The 25,915-nt window shown below is 42.5% G+C and overlaps 1 long non-coding RNA gene and 1 pseudogene across 1 annotated transcript in view; one reads left to right on the forward strand and one right to left on the reverse strand.

The window, feature by feature from the left end:
- The first annotated feature begins 20,341 nt into the window (after window positions 1-20,341).
- Window positions 20,342-20,899, forward strand: Gm7106 (annotated as a pseudogene).
- Window positions 20,900-23,302: 2,403 nt separating this feature from the next.
- The window catches only part of 4930597G03Rik (RIKEN cDNA 4930597G03 gene), a 28,155-nt gene continuing 25,542 nt past the window's right edge, over window positions 23,303-25,915 (reverse strand). Inside the window, exon 5 of the long non-coding RNA NR_045736.1 lies at window positions 23,303-23,824. This is a non-coding gene — a long non-coding RNA (RIKEN cDNA 4930597G03 gene). The remainder of the gene's footprint in view (window positions 23,825-25,915) is intronic.

Consider the following 25,915-nt stretch of genomic DNA (forward strand, 5'->3'; position numbering starts at 1 on the left):
TAATTACCGGTTCCAGAGATCATTGAGTAGAGAGTTGTTTAATTTCCATGAGTATGTAGGTTTCTGTTTTTTCTGTTGTTGTTAAAGTCCAGCTTTGATCCATGGTACTCTGACAAGATACAAGGCATTATTTCAATTTTCTTGTGTCTGTTGAGGCTTGCTTTGTGGCCAACAATATGGTTAATTTTGGAGCAGGATCTATAAGGTGCTGAGAAGAAAGCATATTCTTTTCTGTTTGGATGAAATATTCTGTAGATGTCTGTTAGGTCCATTTGATTCAATCTTTTAGTTTTATGTTTCTCTGTTTAGTTTTTGTCTGGATGTCCTGTCAGTTAGTGAGAGAGGGCTGTTGAAGTCTCCCACTATTACTGCTAGAGAGTCAAGGTGTGATTTAAGCTTTAGCAATGTTTCTTTTACAAATGTGGGTTCACTTGTGTTTGGGGTATAGATGCTCAGAATTGAGATATCATCTTGCTAGATTTTCCCTTTAAAGAGTATGAGCTGTCATTCCTTGTGTTTTTTATTTTGCTGGAAAGTCTATTTTATTTGATATTATAATGGCTATGCCAGCTTGCTTCTTTGGTCCATTTGCTTGGAAAATCTTTTTCAAACCTTTACTTTGAGGTAATGTCTATCTTTACTACTGAGCTGTATTTCTTGTATAAGCAGAATGATGGATCCTGTTTCCTCATCCATACTGTTAGGTTGTGTGTTTTTATTTGGGAATTGAGTCCATTTATGTTGAGAGATATTAATGTCCTGTTATTTTGATGGTGGTGGTGGTGGTGGTGGTGGTGGTGGTGGTGGTGGTGGTGGTGGTGGTGTGTGTGGTTCCCTTTATTTTGCTAGTATGGAATTACTTATTTCTTGTGTTTTCTTGGATGTAACTATCCTCCTTGGGCTGGACTTTCCTTCTAGTATTTTCTGTTGGACTGGACTTGTGGGTAGATATTGCTTAAATTTGAATTTGTCTTAAAATACCTTGTTTTCTCCATCTCTGGTGATTGAGAGTTTTGTTGAGTATAGTAGTCTAGGCTGGCACCTGTGGATTTTTAGAGGTTCCAAGATATCTGTCCAGACTCTTCTAGATTTTCTAGACAATGTTAAGATGTAGGGTTATTCTGATAAGTCTGCTTTTGTATGATACTTAGACTTTATCTCTTGCTACGTTTAATGTCCTGCCTTTGTTCTGTTGATTTTGTGTTTTGATTATTATGCAATGGGAGGTTTTTCTTTTCTGGTGCAATCTAATTGGTGTTCTATAAGCTTCTTGTGTGTTTATAAGCATCTCTTCTTCAGGTTGGGAAAATTTCTTCTAAGGTTTTGTTGAAATTATTTTCTGGGCCTTGAATCTGGAACTCTTCACCTTCTTCTATTCCTATTACTCTTAGGTTAGGTCTTTCCATGGTATCACAGATTTCCTGGATATATTGTTTCAGGAATTTTTTAGATTTAACATTTTCTTTGACTGATGTATCAATTTCTTTTACTGTATCTTTTATGCCTGAGATTCTCTATACAGTCTCCTGTGTTCTGTCAGTGATACTTTTGTCTGTGGTTCCTGTTCTTTTCCCTAAGTTTTCCATTTCCAGGATTCCTTCTATTTTCTTTTATTTTCTTTATGTTTGTACTTCCGTTTTCAGTTCTTGAACTGTTTAGTTACTTCTTTCACCTGTTCAATTGTATTTTTCTGTATATTTTTATGGGGGTTTAATTTGTTTCTTCTTTAGAGACCTTTTCCTGCTTGATTGTATTTTCCTGTATTTCTTTAAGCGATTCATTCATTTCTTCTTTAAAGGCCTCTGCCATCTTTATAAAATTGTATTTAAGATCATTTTCTTGTGCTTTGGTTGTGTTAGGATATCCAGGGCTTGCTGTAGTGGGGTAGCTGTACTCTGGAGGTGTCAAATGCCCTGGCTTTTGTTGACTGTATTCTTTTGAGGGCCTTTTGCTATCTGGATAGCTTTGGTCCCTGAATGTTCCTGTTGTAATAGGTATTGAGAGTAGACTTAACATCTATGGTTCTTGTATGGCAGGCTTCTGATGGGTGTCCTTGTGTTGTATGGTTCTGTGTGAGCAGATCTGTATGGTTCTGGTTCTGCAGGTCTTATGAAGGTGGGCATGGAAGTAGTGGGAGAATGGAGGTCTACTAGTGATAGCAGACTGCCCAAGGCAGCTTGCAGTGCTCCTGAGGACTCAATGAGCAGGGAAGGTGTGTGTGTGTGTGTGTGTGTGTGTGTTTGTGTATCTAACCTGTATGGTTCAGGATCTGCTTGTCTGATGAAGGTGGGTGGAGGGGTGGCAGGAGAGTGGAGGTCTGAAGGAGAGAGCAGAGTGCCCAGGGCAGCAGGTCAGGACCAGTTTTGGCATGCAAACTCAAAAGCCTGGGTTCTTTTGGACACTGTCCTGCCAAGAGCACCCTTGAAATTCATGTTTCTCTTCTGCTTTTGAATTTCCATGGCCATAACAATTCCCATGATATGTGTCTACCCTCACCCTTCTTTAAACACATTTCCTTTTATTCTGTGCCTTTAAGAAGCTCTTTCCTACCACAAGACAATTGCATAGGCATTTTGATTAGATAAAACACCTTTTTCCTTACTTCAACTCTGCCGAGAGCCACCTAGGAGAGGCTAAAAACTATCAGGTCAGTTTTCTGAAATGATTTCACTATGGCTTAAAATCCATGATGGATTTGCTTCTCTTGGCAAGGCTGCAAAGAATTTCCTTTTAGGAAAGATTCCTGCTATTGATATGATCTTCCTGTTATTATTAAATATATAACACACCACTTTGAGCAGATAACTGCAGATCCATGAAGATGTACTGTCTTGTAGTGATACTATTAAGACAAATAGATGATTCTATAGAATTTCTTTTTTTTGTGATATCCTTATTTTATTTACTCACTAAGTTAACAAAAGGATCATTTAAGATGATGAGTTAATGAAATATTGTAATTCCCTTTTCTTAGTTTCCATTTTTAATGTATCTACTAATGACCTTTAGGTTTTAAATGTAGGGATTTTCAGATTCAATGAAAATGAAGACACTTGTTCTCAAAAATGTCAAACTCCGGAGAAACGCCAGTTTTTAGGTCATAAAACACATCTGGCTTCTGGTCACTGGGAATTAAATGCACACAGCTGCACACTAGCACAAACTTTTGAAGCCACTGTGAAGGAGACTAACAAGCTTTTCATGTCTGTTTATGCCATCAGTATGCTTAATAAATAAGAAATAAATTTCACATGCTTTTGTGTGAAAATTATAAAAGAGACTTTAGTTCTGACACTAATTCTATACACTTCGCACTGTAACATATTAACTAAACTCAACAGAAGAGTGCCCTTCACCAATGTGCCTTCAACCATTTAATATGTCTGATATTGTTATACTTTTTTCCATTTTTTATTAGGTATTTAGCTCATTTACATTTCCAATGCTATACCAAAAGTCCCCCATACCTACCCACCCCCACTCCCCCTTTTTGGCCCTGGCATTACCCTGTACTGGGGCATATAAAGTTTGCGTGTCCAATGGGCCTCTCTTTGCATTGATGGCCGACTAGGCCATCTTTTGATACATATGCAGCTAGAGTCAAGAGCTCCAGGGTACTGGTTAGTTCATAATGTTGTTGCACCTATAAGGTTGCAGATCCCTTTAGTTCCTTGGCTACTTTCTCTAGCTCCTCCATTGGGAGCCCTGTGATCCATCCATTAGCTGACTGTGAGCATCCACTTCTGTGTTTATAGAATTTCTGACTTGATTCAAATAATTTTTAGAAAGCAAGTTTTTAGAGATGGTCTTAGTTGCTAGAAAGATGCATTAAAGCTAGAATCGAAAATAGAATGTGCCCACTCCTCATGATAATAAGTAAGTAAAGGCTACATAGTAAGAAATTCAATGAGCTTTCATAATCACACTAAAAAGAGAAATAGAGTTGGGACAATTTTGTGTTCAAGGGAAAAATTTAGGTCCAAGGATAAAGTCACAGGTATCACTATGATAAGACAAGGTCGTGTAAAAACTATTGCTCTGAACTTTCAATGAGTATATTATAATGAAACACTGCTTAGGACTTAATATTAACATTCTTTCCTAACTCCAATTCAATGTAGCATTTTATCTCTGAGGTAATTTCTAAAGAACGTTTTGTCTAAGAAGGTATAAAACAACCAGAGAAAAGAAATAAAGTTGTTGGTTGAATGGTTTGGCTTGGGGAGTTCTTCCCCATCCATCCATCCATCCATCCATCCATCCATCCATCCATCCATACAAATATGTATGTGTGTGTGTCTACATGTTAGTCTTACACGCGTTCTCGCGACCGGCTAGGAAGAACGCAACAAACTGGAATCTTCTGCGGCAAAGATTTATTGCTTACATCTTCAGGAGCCAGAGAGCAAGAGAGCAAGAGAGAGAATGGCGAAACCCTGTCCCTTTTTAAGGAGAATTATCCTCCGCCTAGGACGTGTCACTCCCTGATTGGCTGCAGCCCATCGGCCGAGTTGTCGTCACGGGGAAGGCAGAGCACATGGGGTGGAGAACTACCCTTGGCACATGCGCAGATTATTTGTTTACCACTTAGAACACAGGATGTCAGCGCCATCTTGTAACGGCGAATGTGAGGGCGGCTCCCCACAGATCCCCCTTTTCTTTTAATAAGAGCAATAGGCCACCCATATTAATGAGAGTGGAGATAGAGGTCAAATCCCCAGTGTGCAGGTAAAGGAGCCATACACATAACCTCCTCCCAGACTCATCACCCAGAGGGGTCCTGGTCTGGTCCCGTGTCGTTTTTCCTGGGGAGAAGGACACTTGAACACTCAACCTTCTTGAAAGATGACATGTCTCCCTAGAATAGGCTCATATATGCCGCAGAGCCCTTCTACTGCAGTGCTTAGCCGTGCAACTCTCTCGGGCTGCTGAAGCACACTCACTCTATCCCGTGCAATGAGACTAGCCTCGTGGGGTGCAAGAGCTGAATGGCCAGCGACCTATTGCTTAAGCATAGATATATCAGGGGAAGCACCATGTTCTAGTACTTCAAGTGCCTGGGCAATAACGACCTTGTCTCTCCTAGTTTGGGCCTTAAGCTTATAGACCAACCAAAGAAGCAACACTAATCCACAGCAAAGTGTATCTCCAAATAATCCCACCCATACCCATTCTTTAAAGAAGGAAAATGCTGAGGAGATCCAATTGGGTAATCCTTTGGTCAGGGACAGGTCCAAGCGCGTGGAGTTGACCTGAATGATGGCAAGTCTCAATTCCCAAAGGGTCTGTTCAAATTCAGCCGTCCAATTCTGTAACATATACTGAGAAAGACTTTTTGACAAATTAGCTGCCCTAGTAAATTTCTCATACTGAATGGAAGTAATGCACAATCCCGGAAACTTTTGTTCACATCCCAGCTGAGCTATTTGCCATAATACATCTAGTTGTTCCTGGACAAGATCTATGAGTTGATTAACCAGCATGAGACCTCCCTGTATCTTGACATTAGCTGAGGCCTGTTTATCTATGACTGTGGTCACCGAGGCTGACAATGTGTTAATGGTGTCAGTCGTCTGTCTAGACAGAGCCAAGGCTGTCTGAATCAAGGCCAAACCCAGTTCCTTGTTACTGGTAAAAAAGCAGGGGAATACTTGAGCATTATACATCACCGGCATTGGGAGTGGAAATGTCGACATTATCTCCCAACGCTGCTCTCTCTTTGTTATTGTCGCCCTGGACATCACCAAGACGAGGGACATCAGTATTCCCTTGGTCAGTCTGGATTTTTCGGGTGAGTCTTTCTGGTATCCAAAATGGGTTGTCTTCATTCTGTGGAAAAACACAAACAGCTCCCCTGGATCTTATCAAAATAGGATCCGGGCCATACCATTTATTATCAAGGACATGTTTCCATTTAACCATCTCATTGGGTCTATCTGGCTCTGAACAATGACGTTCAGTCGCAGTATGGCCATGAGCATCAAGATTTAAAAAATTGAGTGTAAAGAGTGCCATAGACACAGACACTCTTGGTACTCGGGGTAGAGCCTCGACTCCTCTTTTCTGTTTTATTAGATAGGATTTGAGGGTGCGATGTGCACGCTCAACAATACCCTGTCCTTGAGGGTTGTATGGAAGTCCAGTCAGGTGGGTCACGTCCATCTGACGGCAGAACTGCTGGAATTTTTGAGATGTATAAGCTGGTCCATTATCAGTCTTAAGGAGTTTGGATTTCCCCCAAGCACTCCATGCCTCAAGGCAATGTTGAATCACATGTGAGGCCTTTTCTCCAGTTAACGGAGAGGCAAACATGATGCCAGAACATGTGTCAATGGACACATGGAGATATTGAAGTTTTCCAAAGGAAGAAACATGTGTAACATCCATTTGCCAGACCTGTAGAGGTCGAATACCGCGTGGGTTAATTCCCACATGAGGAACTGGCAAGAACTCACAGCAGCTTTGACATTGAGTAACAATGTCACGGGCTTCTTTTCTTGTTAAGGAGAAACGACTGCGTAATGTTTCAGCCGTCACATGAAAATTGTTATGAAAATTTCTTGCAGCCTCTACCGGGGATGATAGGGCAGCAGCCACCACTTTAGTGGCCTTATCTGCCAAATCATTTCCCAGAGCCATGGGGCCAGGTAGGCCTGAATGGGCTCTAACATGAGTAATATAAACAGGAAATCTTCTAGATAACAAAACTAATTGTATCTGCTGAAAAATATTGGCAACTTTACTGGAAGGCTTAATCACTCCAGCCACTTCTAAAAGATTTACTGCATTAACCACATAACAGGAATCTGACACAATATTAAGGGGTTCTAAAAAGGTTTTTAAAACTTCTAAAACCACTAAACATTCTACCACTTGAGGTGAATTTTCATTATATTGTTTGGATACCACTTTACCATTAGCCACATAGGCACCTATGCCAGTTTTTGATCCATCAGTATATACCACAATCCCATTTTTAAGTGGGTTTCTTACCGTTATTTGTGGAAACACAACAGATTGATTTTGGGCAAACTGTAAAATTGGATGTTTTGGATAATGGTTATCTATTTGTCCTGAAAAGGAGGTAACTAAAACTGCCCAATCATTAGATGTGGCTGCCAAGGTTTGAACCTGTGCAGCGGTATAAGGTACAATTAAAAGATATGGACTTCGTCCAAAGTGGGTGATTGCTGCTTTTAGGCCTTTAAGGGCAAGCTGTGCAATTGCATCAGGATACCAATCTATTATTTTAGCTGGGGATACATTTGGATGGATCCACAACAATGGCCCATTCTGCCACAAAACTGCGGTTGGCAATTGTGCTGTCTTAAAGACACACAAACTGAAAGGCTGCGAATCCTCAATACGTTGTAATTGTGCATTCTGTAAGGCATTTCCCACTTTTTGTAAGGCCTGGTTAGCAGCTAGAGTAAGAGCCCTAGGGGAGGGGATATGAGGATCTCCTTCTAAAATACCAAACAAAGGCCTTAACTCAGCGGAAGGAATCTTCAAAAAAGGTCTGAGCCAATTAATATCTCCCAACAGCTTTTGAAAATCATTTAAGGTATGGAGGTGATCTCTTCTTATCTCTACCTTTTGGGGCACAATCTTATCTGGGGACACCACAGAGCCCAAGAATTGTCCTGTATCAGAAATTTGGACTTTTTCTGTGGCTATCTGTAAACCCCACTGACTTAAAGTTTTAAGTAGAAAAGGATATGCCTTTTGTAGCATGGTAAGGTTTTTATGGCACAGGAGGATGTCATCCATGTAAAGGAGCAAAATTAAAGAGGGGAATTGTTCCCTCACTGACAAAAGAGCTTCTTGCACATAAAGTTGGCACATTGTAGGACTATTGGACATTCCCTGTGTTAAGACCTTCCATTGATACCTCTTATCAGGTTCCATGTGATTAATAGAGGGGATGGTAAAGGCAAATCTGGGCCTATCCCTTGGACACAAAGGTATAGAAAAGAAACAATCTTTAATATCTATAATAATTAAATTCCAGTCACGTGGTAAGGCGGAAAGTACAGGGAGACCCCTCTGTACCGGGCCAAATAAGTTCATTTGCTCATTAATGGCTCTGAGGTCATGGAGCAGTCTCCACTTTCCTGACTTTTTCTTAATTACAAAAATTGGAGTATTGCAAGGTGAGGTAGATGGTTCAATATGGCCTAGTTTTAATTGTTCCTCTACCAGTTGAATCACAGCTTCCAGTTTTTCAGAGGATAGGGGCCATTGAGGAACCCACACTGGATCCCCTGTTTTCCATGGTATGGGTCGTGCTGCCCCAATGGCCCCTAGGGAAAACCCAGACCCTGTCTGTCTTGGTTTCCATTAGGTGAGATGGGCTCTATCCTTCCCTGTTCTTGATGTCCTAACCCTTTTCCTTCTTTATAACCCATCTTTGCCATGATATTTTTTTGCTTTAGCTGAATACCCTCTCGATGGGGCATTTTCATTGGACAAAACAAGGCCCAAATGCTGCATAAGATCCCTTCCCCAGAGGTTAACCGGGAGTGGGAGCACATAAGGTATGAATTTCCCTTGCTGCCCTTCAGAGGATTCCCACGTCAAGGCAATGGAGCTTATAGTGGGACATGATTGATATCCTAGGCCCTGTAATGAATGAGATGACTCTGTGGTGGGCCATGCTTTGGGCCACCAATGTATAGAGATTATACTTTTATCTGCTCCGGTATCAAGGATGCCTTCAAACTCTTTTCCGTTGATCTTAAGGTGGAGCTTAGGTCTATCATTCAAAGATACAACCAAATAGGCAGAATCATTTCCGGAGGTCCTGCTCCTTCAAAGACCGGAAATGCCTGTTGTATTTTCCTTTGTTCCTCCTTTGGAATGAATGAGTCTGTGCATTGCCTCTCTGTCCATTGCCTCTCTGCGCAGGGCTGACGCACTACACAGGGCGGGGGCTCCGCATAGGGCGGAAGTGCACTATGACCTAGAAGCCGACTGCCTGGAGGCTGAGCAGCATGCTGGCCTTCGCCAGCCGCTTTTGGCTTTTTCCTTAACTGATTAGCTAGCATTTTATCTGGCTGGTACCCTTTTCTCTCATAATGAGCTGCTTCCTCCTCCAAGTCTGTTTCTTCAGAGGAGAATTCTTCATCTGATTCAGAGCTACTAAGAGCTGGCTCCTTGAGCTCATCTAGTGATGAGTATAGGCTCCTTCTCCTAGAGACCTCCGCTAATTGATCTTTTTTCTTTTCTTTTTTCTTTTCCTTCCTTCTAATCTCTCCCCAGGTATTCTTACCTGACCTAAACTTTTCCTCGGGTTCAAGACCCGTGGAAAGGCCTGTATAGTTATTTTGTGTACCATATTTCCTCTTTGCTCCTACTCTCTCTCCCCGCTTTACTTCTGATAGATTGCCCTGAATTTCATCCAGAATTTTCAGCCCTTCCTTAACCACTTGATAACATGTGAAAAGGAACAAAAAGGTCCTAACACTAGAGAAAGTTCAAGGCCAAACATACCTTGTAAAGCTATTTCACACTTTACTTCTGATAGACTGTCTTGAATTTCGTTAGAAAGTTCAAGACCAGACTTACCTTGTAAAGCTATACTTATGGGTATCCTGTTCCCCAGCTGAAGAGTTCTGAATTCACGCAGTTGAATCCTTCTCAACAGTCTGTGTTGCGGGAACACTTCATTACCACCGTTCCCCAGCTGAGGAGTTCTGAATCCAGGCTGGATCCTTCTCAACAGTCTGTTTTACGGGAACACTTCATTACCATGACCCGCAGTTCTGGTTCCGGAATGAGGGATCTTCCTTGCACCGGTGATGGTAACCGTCCTGGGTTTTCTTGTCCCGGGTTTTCTCGTCCCAGGTCTTCTCGTCCCGGGTCTCAGCACCAACTCTTACATGCGTTCTCGAGACCAGCTAGGAAGAACGCAACAAACTGGAATCTTCTGCGGCAAAGCTTTATTGCTTACATCTTCAGGAGCCAGAGAGCAAGAGAGCAAGAGAGAGAATGGCGAAACCCCGTCCCTTTTTAAGGAGAATTATCCTCCGCCTAGGACGTGTCACTCCCTGATTGGTTGCAGCCCATCGGCCGAGTTGTCGTCACGGGGAAGGCAGAGCACATGGGGTGGAGAACTACCCTTGGCACATGCGCAGATTATTTGTTTACCACTTAGAACACAGGATGTCAGCGCCATCTTGTAACGGCGAATGTGAGGGCGGCTCCCCACATGTTAGCACTTGTCTCTGTTGTCACTTGTGGCATACATATTTTGAGACAGAATCTCACTGTACAGCTCTTGATTTTGCTTCAATCTGTCTCCCGAGGGCTTAGATCAAAGTGGATGACACCATGCCAGGTTTCACTATATATTTAATTGGATGTTTTCTTTGATTTCTTTTTTTGTGTTGGGAGATGGTGTGTTTGTGTGTGGCCATCATACACATGTCAGTGTCCTGGAACATACGGAGTAGGGGGAGCTGACTGAGGACTCTACCCAGTAGGACTCAATCCAGAACACTCTTTACAGTGTTCCGGATTCTAGTGTTTACTCTCACTCTCACCTGGCTTTCCCTACTTTCATTTTTAATGTGGGCATTAGAAATTACACTTGGGTCATTGTGCATACAAGGAAAACCATTTATGGACCAAGCTATCTCCTTGCCTACCTCTACTCATTCTTCTACTAAAAAAAAATCTGCTATGTGATACAGTTAGTTATTGCTCTAAGCTACGAGGAATGGTTTGGTTTTAAAACACCCATAGACTCTGTGTCTTCTAGAATATATCATGAGGATCAGAAAGGCAGAGGAGACCTTGGCTCATCAGTGTATTCAAGGAAAACGAGGAGTCTTGCACAGATCATCATACTTAGCAGTGCAGGAGAGCAAATGCTACATTCAGTGCACACTTAGGATGTGCGGGGCTGTGGGTGTGGGGGAAAAAGGGGGAGAGAACTCGATTCTCAACAGAGTTCCCCTGCTGTGGACGGGTGGAGGCAGGAGGACTGCTGCATGCTTTCCATGTGTCCCCAAGTGGGTTGTCTGGCTGTGTTAAGCCACTGACCCCAGCTCGGCGGGTGGTGGACAAAGGGCAGTCCTAGGCACCAGGTTCCCAGCATTGGGCATCTTATACATGGATGGACACCGCAGGCGGCACTGAGCCCTGGGGGAGGGCAGAGGGAGAGTGCTTGGTCCAGTCTGGTCAGGTCCGTGGCTGCAGTGTAGGAAGGCCTTCTGGAGGGAGGTTAGACATGGCTCATTAGGAGAAAGTCTATTCCATCATTCAAGCACGGCGGGTCTTGATGAGCGGAGACAGTTCATGGTTTTAGAGTTTTATTGTAGAAAGGCAGGGAGAAAGCGAGAAGCTAGAAAGAGAAAGACCGGCCATGGTCATGTGGAGAGAGGGGGAAAGGGAAAGAGAGAGAAGGAGGGCTAGAGAGTAAGAAAGGTGAGAGCTTAAAGAGAGCAAGGAGGGGCCAAGCAGCCCCCCTTGTAGTGGGCTGGGCTATCAGGTAACTGTGGGGAGGATCATACCTGGCTATAGTCAGGTAACTGGAGGTGGAGTCTAGCCAGAATGCCAGAAGCTTGGAACATTGTCTGCATGACTGATAGTCACAGGATTATGGAGTTGGGGGCTCTGTGGTGTCAGGCACCTGGCTCTGGGAATGTGGCTCACTTTTCTGTCCCTTGTAGAGTTCTCTACTGGGTCACTGGAACAAGCCCCATTCAACCAAAATAGGCTGCCTATCACAGTCCCACAAGGATGGGCTATGGGTTACAATGACTCAAGTAAAAGTAGTTTAAAAATCCAAATAACACCTGAGAGATATGCGTTCCTTTCATAATTTTGCAAACTAGGTTCAATACAACATGTTATTATTATAAAAATTAACGAAACAGTACATTCTACTTTGTAAGCTGCTCAGGCTTACATTTCATGTTCATTTAACTCTTGGGAAACACTTTCACTTAGTCATCTGCAGAGCTACCATCTGCTGTTCATCCTGATATATGAACAGTGAGACTCTAAAGTCATTTGATATCATTGGGCAGGCAACCTTTGAAAGGCTTAGGACATCTCACTTTACCCCCATTCCCTAAAAACACCAGCACATAATTAAGTTACGGTTTTGAGTTATAAGGCTCCTTGTTTGATTATATTCCTGTTTATATTGTTCCCTAAATAATTGCATTTCTGTATTCATGGTGTTCGCCATGATGTGGAGTAAATCTATGCTTCTTGATAGTGCGTGGAGTGCCTGGGCTGTTTTCTTGTTAATTTGCGGAATATTGTAGATTTCTGCCTTGATGGGAGCGACTACTGCTTCTGCTACTCCTCCTCCCATCAAGCCTCCGAATAATGCTCTGGCCATGAAACCTCCTACAGCCAGTTCCTGTAGGTGTCTTCTGTCGAATTTATTTGGGCTGCTGTATTGATATGATATGGTGTCTATTTCTCCACACTATAACTTAGGAGGTTTAAAGGCTTGTAATGAGATGGAAATCTGGATCTTCCTGATTCTAGGAGTCAATATTATTTCGACTGGTAAGGTTGTGTCCGGTATTACAAATGGGGCTTCTTTGACTGGAAGTGGTCCAGGTGATGGATTTAACTATCCTGGTAGGTAATGAACTGTCACGAATCTTATGCTGGTTTTATTAATACCTGCACAGCCTGTTGTAATGTTAAATCCTCCTCTGTCTACCAAGCCAGGAGTATTGTGTGAGTGGTTTGATTAGTGGGCAGTCTTGTAGTGACATGAGTAAGTATAAGATCTTTTGCCAGTCATCTGAGCCTGTCAGCATAGGGCTTGCTTTTTGGCTTTTGTGCTGTCCAATCTGACATTTGCCAGTCTTGATATTGGGGGTGTGGTAATATGTAGCTAAAATAATATGGTAAGCCTGAATGATATATGGTTCTTGCATTGTTATGTTTGATTCCCCAAGTTTTCCACCATTGTATAGTCCTTTCTGGTGCCTTGAAAGGCACTATTTGGGTGTTAGGCTGCTGAGGTTATAATAGCAGCCAACCGCTGGTATATTTGTTGCTGTTAAACTGGGTTTCTCCTATCCAATGTTATTAAACCCCATGTAGTTAAAACTAGGGATTGTTATGCTGTCCATCCTTAGAATACCAACTGGGGTGCTGCCCCAAACTTTGTGGATGCCTTCCTTTCTGGAAAATTAACTGTGGTTCTGTTTCCTATTGTATCCCATGGTATAGGGAAATCCATTTGTGTGCTGTTTACTGCTGTGTCACAGATATACCTGACTGTTTTATATTCTTCCTTCTTATCACACGTGGTCATATAGTGATTTTGATTGTAGTAGGTAATGTTTTGTAATACTACTGTAAAGTATGTTTCTACTGGATTTACGTTTATGTTTTCCAAAGTCTCCGCCTGTCATGGATATATTTCTCCTAATCATTGGTAGTCCCCCCAAATGGGTATTGGTTTCTTTATATTTCCATACTTCCTTTATTTGTACTATTCCTGTAATGCTAGCTCCTTGATCCCAGAGTGTCATGAGTGAGGTATGCTAATAACCTCTAGCCTCCTTAAATAACGGTAGGAATGCTGCCATATTTCATTTGAGGGGTGTGTGTAACATATGCCTTATGTATATGGAGTCCTACTTCTTCTGATTTCCTGTGCTTGGTTAATACTTTATGTCTTTCTTCCTCTGGTCTTGTAGACCAAGAGTTTCTGCTGAAACAGTTCCAGGTGATGCCTGGCATTCCGTTGGTGTCATTTTCTTTACTCCATCCTGATATCCATGAATATCCCTAGCTACCAAGAAGCATTCATGTGTTGACTTTGGCATTGTGCATAAGGGTGTTGGTGTTTGTTCATGTATCTGCCATGGTTGTGGTAGGATGCTGGTTAGTACTAGTGGTTGTCTATAATGTTCCATCTCCAGGGCCATGCATGATACCTAGTCTTCCCAAGTGGGCCATTGCTGTGTTTCTATTCTGGTGGCGGCTCATCTTTTTTTTTTTTTTTTTTTTTTTTTTGGTTTTTTGGTTTTTTGGTTTTTCGAGACAGGTTTTCTCTGTATAGCCCTGGCTGTCCTGGAACTCACTATGTAGACTAGGCTGCCTACCTCTGCCTCCCGAGTGCTGGGATTAAAAGCATGCGCCACCACGCCCAGCTCCTGGTGGCCCATCTTAATTCAGGGTAATAGCTTAGCTTGCCAAACCACAGTAGGTTCAGGAAGCCTGCTACACAGAGCCAATTTGTCTGGTTCCATGTCCTCTGGAGTTCTAGGTACAAATGGTCATATAATTCCCCAGGCATCTATTTCCCCATGGTTTAGGTAGAGGGGTTATGCCACACTTAAGTAGGTAAGGTGCAGCAAATTCTGTACATTGGGTCCAGCTCATATTTGGACCGGGTTTACAAGGTTGTGTTGTTGTAGGTGAGGAGGCCTCTTTTGCTTCTTCCTCTCCAGGCTCATATTCACCATATTCATAACCAGTTCTTCCCATGTTAATGTTGTAAGGTTAAACCACCTGCCCTCTGCTTCACCTTCTAACCCTGTGTGTATCAAAGTGCTTGTATATAATTTAGGAAAGGCTGAATTTATAGCTAAATCACAATCAAATGTAGACTCCATTCCTATAGTGGTTGTTCTGTAGACTCCTTTAACTCTGCCTAATGTTGGATGGACTATACCAGTAATTATTAAAGAGTGCTCTGACAGTAGAGGCATTGGAGCACACTTTGTTAAAGTGGCATTTTGTGGGGTTTTGTTCATATCTATTATAACTATCTTTTTGATCTAACATATAATTTTTGTTAGGGTGGTATGGTGCTACCTGATGTCTGTCTGAGGCTATCGCAGCCCTGGTAAAATTATACAGAGACTAGCACAAAATCTTGACATAATGTGGAATTCCACCTGGCCTATAACCCAACAGCAGCAGGCAGTATTGAAAGATTCAATGGATTAAAGTCAAATTAATGGCACAGAAAGACAATCCTCTCTTAGATTAAATGCACAAGTAATTCAAGCAGTAAGCATCCTTGGTCCATAATCTGTGTATCCTTAGTTGGTGTGTTGTCCATACCCTATCATCTGTCTACCATCTGGGTATTTTGTATAATGAGTCTAGAACTTTAGGTCTATAGGTGGGCCATGGTATTTGTGGTTTGGGGGTGATAGCAGGCATATTAATACTCCCAGTGCTGTTATCAGTGACTCTAGGTATACCAATTCTAGGGTGTTTAACATCAAATGAGAATGTGACATAGAGCATGGTAAGCATAGCCAATGGGTGCCCCATGGGTAGGAACATGCATAGCACTATTCCACCAACTGCTCCAAAAAGTGAATAGCCAACAATCCACTAATAAGAGATCATAGGGTTAGTAATAACAATGTTCTTTCCAATTTCTTCCTGCCACAGTATTTAGCCAGCAAATGGTAGAGTTGGCTATGAGGCTAGTAGTAGCATGATTGTGTATTTGGTCACAGAAGTGTCCACAGCTTTCCCAGTATGAAGATATTCACATGGGTTTCCCACCTCTTTTATCTGCACATGTATAGCACAGAAGTGAGGTGCAGTTCCCAGTCCCACTTCATGCACAAGGAAGAAGCCCCTTCCTACATCATGTTGCCATCAGTGGGAAGAGTGAGGATTTGAACCCATGTCCTCCCATTCATAGTGCCAAGCTCTGAACAGACACCTCCAAGTTCCTCACCATGTTCGTGATGCCTGTGACATTTCCCTGTCCTTCATGCCTATATATCCATGTACAAGGTGTTGGTTAGCCTATTTAGCAACCAAGAGAGCTGTGATTGGAGCTAAGCAATAGGCCCAAGGTTATCACCACCAACACCAGCACTCCCAGTCTGTGTTCTTCAGATGTGAAAACCCCTCCAAACAAGATTTCAGCACAGCCTTTGATTCTCTGTCCCATTTTGGAAAAGGCCTAGCAGATTTTTATGCCTGAGTTCACAAAATCACAAGGACACAATGCTTTTTGCTTTGGTCACTTCATGTTCAGGACAGGCCCTCAAAGTGAGCTAAATTGCAGTGTCCCATCTCCATGCTCTTCCCCAGCCTGAGGTGTAGCTCCCACCTGTTTTTGTGCTGTCCAGGCTTGGCATAGACCCAGGCCTTAGTGGCCAACTTAAACAATGGGGCCTGTGGAAAACAGGATTTATAAGCCTAGGGACAGCCTGTCCTGCTGGCTGACCTTTCCTGATGTAGGTGGAAAGACATAAGCTCTGGGTTTCTAACCTCTGTGACCATGCCAGCAACAGATTAGCATGAAGAAAACATATTTTCTGGATGCAAGATGAATTCTTTGTCACAGGTCGCTTTAACTCCTCGCTGATTGGCATAAATACCCCTCTACCCATGTAGGAGGTGGATCTTCACAGAATCCACTTGTTTGTCTTCATCTGTAAAATGTTCAGTTACAAAGTTCTGGCAAAGTCCATCAGAAAATGAAACTAATAAAATTTTTTTTCTATAAAACAGTGAAAAAAGTGAGGAAGTGAAAAAATTATCATTTCAGGACTTGTGTCTTGTATCCAGCCATACTCTAAGGCCTAAGGAGTCTATGAGTCATAATCTCAAATCCCAATTCACCTAAGCTCTTTGCTTTATTCTCTTATCCCAGGGGAACTGGATTCCACTGCTATCCTGGCATGTTCATTTGTACATCTCTTGCCCCTTGTCCAGTGGTAACACGTGGGTCACACAGTTGCACTGTAAACCTGGTTGATTTCACAGGAGGAAGGATGTGAGGCATTCAGCCAGCTCTGTAGGCTCCGTAAAGCAGCAGCACACCCCACAGCAGCACAGTGGCCGCGAACACTCTTATTTCCCTCCTTTTACTTTTAGTGTTGCTAGAATTCTCTACTCTGAGGAGAAAATAGCTTTTGTGGAGCATTAGCAAAATCATCTAGGAAGCTGGTTTAAAATAAAGGTGCTTGAGTCAGCAACATGTGGAGGGATGTCATGATTGCCCCCTCACTGCACCCCTCACAGAAGCTGGCTCTTCCCAGGAGTGGTGGCTAGGGCTCTTGGATACAAGGTGGGTGCATAGAAAGGGTGGTCAGAGTGACCTGAGAGCCACAACTCTACCCCACTTACTGCGTGACTATACCTGGTGTCTTCCCCTCTCTGAGTTTTCAAATGACTAATGGACTAACATAGGCACACACTAGCAGCCTTCCCAACACAACATTCTCTCATTCGTCCATTCTGGGTCTTCTTTGCAGACAATACTGAATTGACACATCTTGGCAGCCTCAGGTTTCTCAACTCAGGAATCAGTCTTGGCAGAAGTTCCTCTCCATCCACCACTGTAACTTAAGTATTCTGAGTGACCTTTGGGTTGGAATATCTTGGCTAACCTTAGATATTTTCTTTGGGTCTCTTTAGAACATCCCGGAAATGGGACTTGATTCTCATCCTGGGACCACAATATAAGGCCACAGTCACCCCAGAATCCCAGGAGATCGTGCAGAGAAACAAGGATCTCGTGTGCATCCTTCTTCAAAGCAGTGAGTAGTGACTCCACTAAACTGAGTTCCCATCTTTAGGCTTCAGGAGGCTTTGGGGCAAGAAGTAGAGGGAAGGCGCTGTTTGTGTTAGGAACGTTTTGACTGTTAACAAATTTGAAGACATAGATGATATTGAGTCAGACTAACAAGAACCAAGACTCACATGGGTTCTGTTTACAGTTCAGACTTTATATGTCAATGACTTGTCTTAGTGTGTAGAGAAAGGCTTCCTACTGGAATCTAGGCTCAAAAATGACATAAGACATAGCTCTAAGGACAGCGTTGTCCCAAGGTTGGGGGAGACAGTGGGGAACCTAGAATTGGTTTCTAGGGAGGGGTCTGAAGTTGGCTTCATGGAAGGCATGAAGTTTCACTGAGGCAAGAGAACAGATTTAGGTGGCAAAGCGAAGGGCAAACGTGTTTCAAGCACAGAAGGCAGCAAACACATAGGCCCTTAGCATAGAGAGCATAGGCTGGAGTCAGCTTGGCTTTCCACATCCCAGGTCCTTCTCTCCCTGGCTGTGTCTCTGCATTCCCTATCCTGCCTGCTCATCTCTAGAACAAGTTGACTGTTTCTTCTCAGTTACACTTGTATGTAGTTATTATGTTTACAATATATGCAATCTAATTATGCTTAAATTCACTGTAATCCTTAAGGTGTTTGATGTGGTATTTTCCTACATATTTAGTTCCTTTCTTTCTCCATCCCCTGCTGTTCTTCCCCCACTTCAACCATTTTCTAGTCTCTACTTCATTTATCTTACTTTCATGTCATATGTATTCTGTGCTCTCTCTCTCTCTCTCTCTCTCTCTCTCTCTCTCTCTCTCTCTCTCTCTCTGTGTGTGTGTGTGTGTGTTTCTTCCTATCTCTCCCTTAAAGTTTCTACTTCTTCTCTCATGGTCTCCTGAATTTATCCCCCCCCCATTCAGATAAGTAGGAACCTCTCATAAATGTATACATTCACATATATACATATTCACATTGCAGCTGTTTTGGACTTGTCAGAAAATAAGTTATTTTTTCTTTCTGGATGGGGTTAATTTTGCTAAAAACAATGAGTTCTACTTCAACTCATTTCTTGAAATATCATGCTTTTGATTTTCTTTACGGATGAATAAAATTCCATTGAGCACTTGGTCTTTCTTTCTTTCTTTATCCACTCCTGAGAGTGGGCATCTCTGCTGGCCCCATTCCTTACCTATTGTGAACAGAAGCACATGTGTAGGCAGGTGAGTGTGAAAGTGACGCATGTTAACTGTGTATTTTTGTTTCTTCTTCCTTCTATGACCCTCCAGGTGTCAGAATCAAACATGTTCCACCTTGGGCATCTTATTGTCTTATGCAGCTTGTGCGTTGGGACCTCAAGTCCACTTTCTGAGGCTATCCACAGTATCCTGAAGAACATGGACTCTCTGAATTCTCTCTTAGCAAGTGAGTCAATAAAGGTGCTGCTGGGTGATCACAGGAGTAACAAAGGAATTACTAAACCTGCAATTGCAGAGGCGGCTGCAAGGTGGCAATGTTGTCCTTTAAGGGTGGTTCCCTAAGAAATGTGCAGCTATTGAGTTTCTGCCTCACTCAGAATCACTTTAGATATAAACACTGCAATAAGGTTATATCCTAATAGAGACTTGCCAATACACACACAGGATACATCCATTAAACTGAGATTTAAAATTTTATTAACGTTTGGAACTTAAAATATGGTAGCTGTTGACAAGTATTTCCTTGTACCACTTCTTCTAGCAGTCTGTGGGAGCTTGTCTCCCAGTACTCCTTTCCTGCAAGCACTGCCCTGGACACCTTTAACAGCTTTGAGATTACCAGAGATGCGAGAGATGTAATTCCTTTTCCTTTGCCTTCCTCTGTCTACTCATTCTTCACATTGTCACTGATGCTTAATATAACTAAAGTGCTGTGTCAAAAATTCTTAACATATATTTCTGAAAGAATGTTTCTTTTTTTCTTCTTGATATGTGTTGACTCGTGGAAACGAAGGACATAAGTTCAGCTAGCTTGGATGTCCATAAACCCCACACTGTCTATTTAGTGGCTCCTATGTCCTATGTTATAGAGGAAGTGGGATAACTGAGAAGCAGTTGTTAGAGGAACAGGAAAGCTCTGTGCATGCTCCCTTCAAGCCTGGTCCATGTTAAGGAAACTTTCAAAGATGAAGAAAGGAGAAACCCACCATTCTATAGCCAGGGAAAAGAAGCAGAAAGAAAAGGATGGCAAGTTCAATGTTACCTAGGGAGTCATATAGTGAATGTAGTCATTTAAACAATGCTAGCTAAGTTGGCCTTCTCTGGATCATTATATTAAGTAGAGACTGTCCATCTCAGAGCCTAATTGCAATATTGTGACTACACATTTTTACTAAAAGTGTTTTAAATATTTTATTTTTATGTTTGTGCACATCTCTGTGCATATGTCTTTATGTGTGCCCCCAGACACCAGAAGATGGTGTCAGATTTTATGGAGTTACAGATCGTTGTGAGCTATCTTAAAGGGGTGATGGGAACTGAATTCTAGTCTTCTGTAAGAACAGCAAGCACTCTTAACTGCTAAACCATCTTGCCATTCTCACTACTGCCTTGAAACAAACAAACAAACAAACAAACAAACGTGTGTGTGTGTGTGTGTGCGCACGCGCCTGTATCAGCTTTAAAGGAAGAAATGAAATGATTTTGATATTAGTTAAAAATACTCAATATAGAGCAGGAAAGCAGTCTAAAAGAAACAAAGGCTAGTCTTTGCAGATTTATAATTTCAGCAGCCAAAGCTGGACAATGTATAAGATGTCACAATTCTGTTCGTCGCCTTTCCCACTGGCCCCATGAGCTGCAGTGGCTCCAGCATAGACCCTGAAGTGGTGCCGGCCTGCGCCCCCCGGTGTTGGCACCTGGACTGGAGTCCACTACTGTGGGCAGCACAGGCAGGGGAGGCAGCAGAGCTGTGTGGGCCAACTTCGGTGGCAGCAGGTGGCAAGGCTCCCCACACCCCCAGGGAGCAATGTTTAATGGGGTTTACACCCTACCCAGCACAGCCAACGAGAAGTGAAGCCCGTAGTGATCAGCACACCTCTAGTGGACTTCCTGATGCAGTTGGAGTATTACACACCTACAATCCCTGACGCAGTGACTGGTTACTACCTGAACCGCGCTGGCTTTGAAGCTTCAGACCCACGCGTAATTCGGCTCATCTCACTAACTCCCCAGAAATTCGTCTCAGATACTGTCAATGATGCCCTACAGCACTGCAAAATGAAGGGCACAGCCTCTGGCAGCTCCCAGAGCAATAGCAAGGATCGCAAGTACACACTAACCATGGAGGACTTGATCCCGCCTTCAGCGAGTGTGGCATCAATGTGAGGAAGCCGCACTACTTTACCTGAGCCATGCAACCCAGATGTAGTTGTCTTTCCGTCTGTCCCCACACAAGCCTATTTTCATAATAAACTTTATTGTGACAACAACAACAACAACAACAAAAGATACACAATTCTAATCTAAAATGTTTTACACCCAAAGAAATGAAACAAGTTACAAAACGTGGAGAAAAGAGCAGGCAGAACTGAGTTACAATCGATATTTTTAAAGGTTGACGCCTTTGGAAAATAAGAGATTATTGTACTGTTTCATTTTGTTTGGCCCTTAGTTGTAATTTCTTTGTTTCACAGTTGAGCTATTTTCTACACAAACACTCCTACAAATTCATACATGCTGTTTGGCACATGCCAATCATTCCCAGGTTGTTTTCCATGATCTTCTGTTGGGACAATTCCAATCTCCTACTTCAATGTAAATTATTGTTTTCTGGGACCTATTCCAAATCGTCATTTTGGGATCCTTATTTCCTACTTTCGTTGATTGGAGCAATATTTTACCTCTATGTTGTTTATCTTTGCTGCAGATTTTCTGATTTTAACATTACCTTCCCAACTCTTGATGGAGTTTCTCAAATTCACAGGAGATCAACAGACTCTCAAGTCGACACTGACACAGGTATACACAGTCAACTTCAACTGCTTGGCCAACTGATCATTTGTATTGTTGATAAATGCTCAACATATATTACTAAGAAGTCATCCTGGAAACTGTGCATGGACCCAGATGTGTAGACACATGTCCTAACCTTAAGAGTTTAGATTCCTCTTCTGTACAATGGAGACTGTGGCAATCCCCCCCACCCCCACCCCTGCTGACTGAGTTGTTGCAGAGACTGGATGACACAGTGAGGGAAATTGACTTCTCTAGAACTAGGAACATGAGAGGCCATTACCTAGTGGTTCAGGACACTATCTGATGACTGTTTTTTACAGATATCCTTCAAAACCGGAGTCTGACTATAAGGTCACTTCAGGAAACCATAGCTTGGTCATTAGCCAAGGACAGGATTCTAGAAGGTTTGAAAACACTGGATTTGGGTACATTAATCCCAAAGTTAAGGTGAGTCAGTGCTTCTTTGCTCTCAGAAAAGGGACTACTCCTCTGAGGAGATGAATTCAATTTCAGAGGTAGATGGATAAGCCTCTCGTTCCCCACAGAGATGAAGAGTTCTAAGACAAGGCTCATTAGAACTTGACTAAGACTGAGGCTGAGCTACAGGGCCAGTGTGAATACTTCATACATCTGGGTTCCGAGGTGAAAGCTCCATTTGTCCTCATCTACACCTGCATCTTGGTACCTAAAGCCTTCCTCTAAGAAAACACATTTCTTCTTCAAGTACAGCTCAGAGTAAAAGTCTAAGTTCCTTCAAGGGACAGAAAGCTGGAATTCTTACCCTTAAGCCCCAAGCTCTGGCTTCACAGACTTTTGAATCACACGGTCCTGGGTTCAAGGTCTATCTTTGCTGCTTTTTGTTTCCCTCCCTCAGTCCACTGCATCTGAGAGTGTAGAGGCTCACATTCTGAGTGTAGTGATGACACAGGGCAAGGTTGGAGAGGCATGGTTGCTCCAGAGTGAAATAACAAGGAGACAATTGTGTTTTTGGGCAGGTTGCAAATCAAGGAACCCAGAATTTTGGAGCCGAAACTTGACCTGTCTTCCAGTGGTGATGATATTACCCTAAGGATGCCTGTGGTTTTGGTTGTATCTGTAAGGGTGCTGTAAGTTGAGTCACTTGGACTTATGGGGTCGGGTGGAATATGGCCAGTATTGAGTAGTCACTTAATTTCTAGTAACTACCTGACTTCTGCCCTCAGTTTGCTAACATGTAAACGAGAGGGACCTCCAAGGCCTAAAATACCAATATTTAAAACATTCTAGTGAAGCCTGGCCATATTAAAGTCTCTTTCAAAAAATGTCCTATGCAAAATACATTTGTGTATGTGGTACACATGTGTACTCATGTGTATATAGTTTCACATGTATCTGTAGAGGTAAGAGGCCAACATTAAGTATTTGCCCCAATCACTTACCACACTATTTTTTTGAGATAGAGTCTCTCAAAGAATCTGGATATTGTAGATATCCATTTGACTTCCTAGATAATAAATACAAAAATTTAAAGTTGTTTTTATTTATTTAAAATGAGAGCTAGAGGTAAGTGACAGTCAAGAACCTGTAGCAAAATTATTTCTAGAGACAGGGAGTGCCATTCGGAGAGATCGCTTGCCCAGCATGTGTGACATTCAGGCTCCTATCATCCGCACTTGGTTGTGTAGGGAGTATTGTACAAATTGGATGGACTTTTGAAGGCATGTGTTGATACCTGGGGTAATTACTTAACCTCTCTATGCTGAGGATTTCTTGTGTATTTATCTTCTAGTACTGTTGCAATGATTAAACACATTAAACCAGGTACAATATTTTAAGTGACTGCCCACGGGTAATTTGTGTTACAAAATGTTAGAACTTATTTTCATTATTAGTATCTTCTCAAATAGCAATCTCACATGTGGTAAACATGTTTGCCCCAGAGAAGTCCTATACAAATATGTAACATGTTGACATTAACTAGACATTACTGATATTGCCCATGGATACCCTGCACAGTGTCCACACAAATAGATTACAATCAGTGCAACCGGAAACCTTCTGGACTTGTGTCTGGTGTGACTCTGTTTTCTTCAGGCCATCTCTTACCTCCATGGCTGAAATTACTATTTCCATGGAAATCATATCTTCATTCCTTACTCAAAATGATGCCAAGTCTGACCTTCCTGTCTTGGCCATGCAGCAATGTTCAAGTGATATGGACAAAATCTCCATTTCCATTTGGGGCAGGTAAGGCTCATCCATCCAAGAAGATCTGGGCTTTCAGGGAGGCTATAGGACCTCTGACATTTTTCCCATTCATATACCTGGGAAGTACCCTGCTGGAACACAGAATAAGATAAGCCCCAAGTATCCTCTCTGTTAACACTGTCAGCTCTCTCACTCTAAATCTTCATCTTTATCTCTTGAGTTTGCTCATCTATGCATTTGAGCAGTAGGGATCCAAATTCAAGGCACGAGGAAACACACAGGTAAGCTGAGAGCCTGGAATATGCTAAGGGCTCAAAACTGTAAGATCCACACTGACTCCAGGAACTATTCCTTTCCATTGCTGAGGTAGGAGAATGGACCTCTTCAGCCATAATCATGCATTTAGCTATGGTGCCTTTCAGCTGTGTCAGTGTGCCTAGTGCCTGTGAAGATGTTAACACTACATAGACATGGAGGTGGGAGGCACTCATAAAATTGAAAGGTAGTATGGACTCTGATGGTCTTTAATTACTGGCTGCTTTGGGGAAAATTCAGCAGTGGGATCTTGACATCCTTATCCTGTCATTTCCCTCGCTGAGCCCTGTTGATCCTCAACATTTGCCTCTTTAATTGTATGTTTAATAAAGCAGGTTTGGCTCAGGTGTAGGGTTGGGGAGGTGATACTACCAGTTTCTGGGAGAGGAAACATGGCCTACAAGTCCAGAATTGGGGCTGGGGAGCCTTAGGAATAGAGGGATAGAGTCTGTCTTGACAACCCATCTTAAGGCCACTCATCTTCCCTCTATCAAAAATCTGATCTAAAATCAAAGACAGGACCACAGGTTTGACATGCAAATTTAAAGGCCTCAGGTCCTGTAGATAATGCCCTGCCAACCTCAACCAGGAAATTAAGGCTTCTCCACTGAGCCTGAATCCTCATGGTCATGTAGACTCTTGTGATATAGCTCTGCCCTCACCCCTCAGTTAAACACATTGCTTATTTTTCTGTGCCTTAGCCAGGCTTTTCCTACCACAGAACCTCTTTTGGGTAGTATGATTACATAAGACACCTTTGTCCTTACTCCAACTCAATGTACCTTTCCGTCTTTCAAGCTCTTTGCTAGACGCTTTATCTTTTTAAATAAGAATGTACTCTTAAACATCAGAGTACTTGTCTCTGTTTGTAATAGTGTGTATCCATATTTTGAGACAGGGTGTCATTGTACAGCCCTGGTTAGCTTCAGTCTTAGAGATCTACTTGGGAAAGAGATCTCCTGAGGGCTGGGACCAAAGCATGTGACAGCATATCTGATATCACACTGGATATTTAATTGGACATTTTCTTTGCTTAGTTTGTGTTGGGGGATGGGGGTTTATGTGTGGGCACACAAGCACATGTGTCAGTGTTCTGGGACTCACTAAGTAGTCTAAGCTGGCTGCAGAGTCTACCCATCTAAGTCTACAGCACTATGGATTACAAGTGTTTACTCTTCACCTGAATTTCCCTTCTTGTTCTTTTTTTTTCATATTGGCACTAGAGATGAAACTCAGGTCTTCATGCTTATAAGGAATAAACTATCAGTTCAAAATTATCAGTTATAGACCAGATTATCTTCTTGCCCACAATGTTTCATCATTCTAGTCAAAAGTCTGCTATGTTCAGGCAGGTGTTGTTCTGAGGCCTGGGCAATGATTTGGTGAACATCACCACCACCACCACCACCACCAAGTCTTTCTGTCTCCTAAAACCTATCCTGAGACAAAAACAGGCAGAAAAGTATTTGGTCCATCAGTGAATACATGGAAAAATGAGAAGTCCTATCCAGATCATCATACTTAAAAGGACACTAGGAGAACAAACCCTCCCTTTAGTGTACACTCACACAGGAGGTGACAGCAGGATGAGAGTTGGAAGGGGGCCACCTCAGTGAGATTTGTTTATGAAGGAAGTTAAAATCTTAATGATTTTTTTTCCCAGTGCCTGGTGGTCAGCCTGGTGTATCAGGACTCTGTTGAGCACTGAGGCACCGAGGAAGCAGCTACTTAGGCATGAGATGCTGAGATGCCCAGAGATGGCTCGTCCTGTCACCCTGACAAGCTGGACTAAGATCGTAGAGCAGGGTCACTAACCTGCAGAGGACTCTCTGGCTCATACTTACCTCTTAACCACACTTTGCAAACCCCTTACCATTTCCAGACAAAACCCCACTATCATTGGATTT

Source organism: Mus musculus, chromosome 14 (genome assembly GCF_000001635.26).
Source record: "Mus musculus strain C57BL/6J chromosome 14, GRCm38.p6 C57BL/6J".
NCBI lineage: Eukaryota > Metazoa > Chordata > Mammalia > Rodentia > Muridae > Mus > Mus musculus.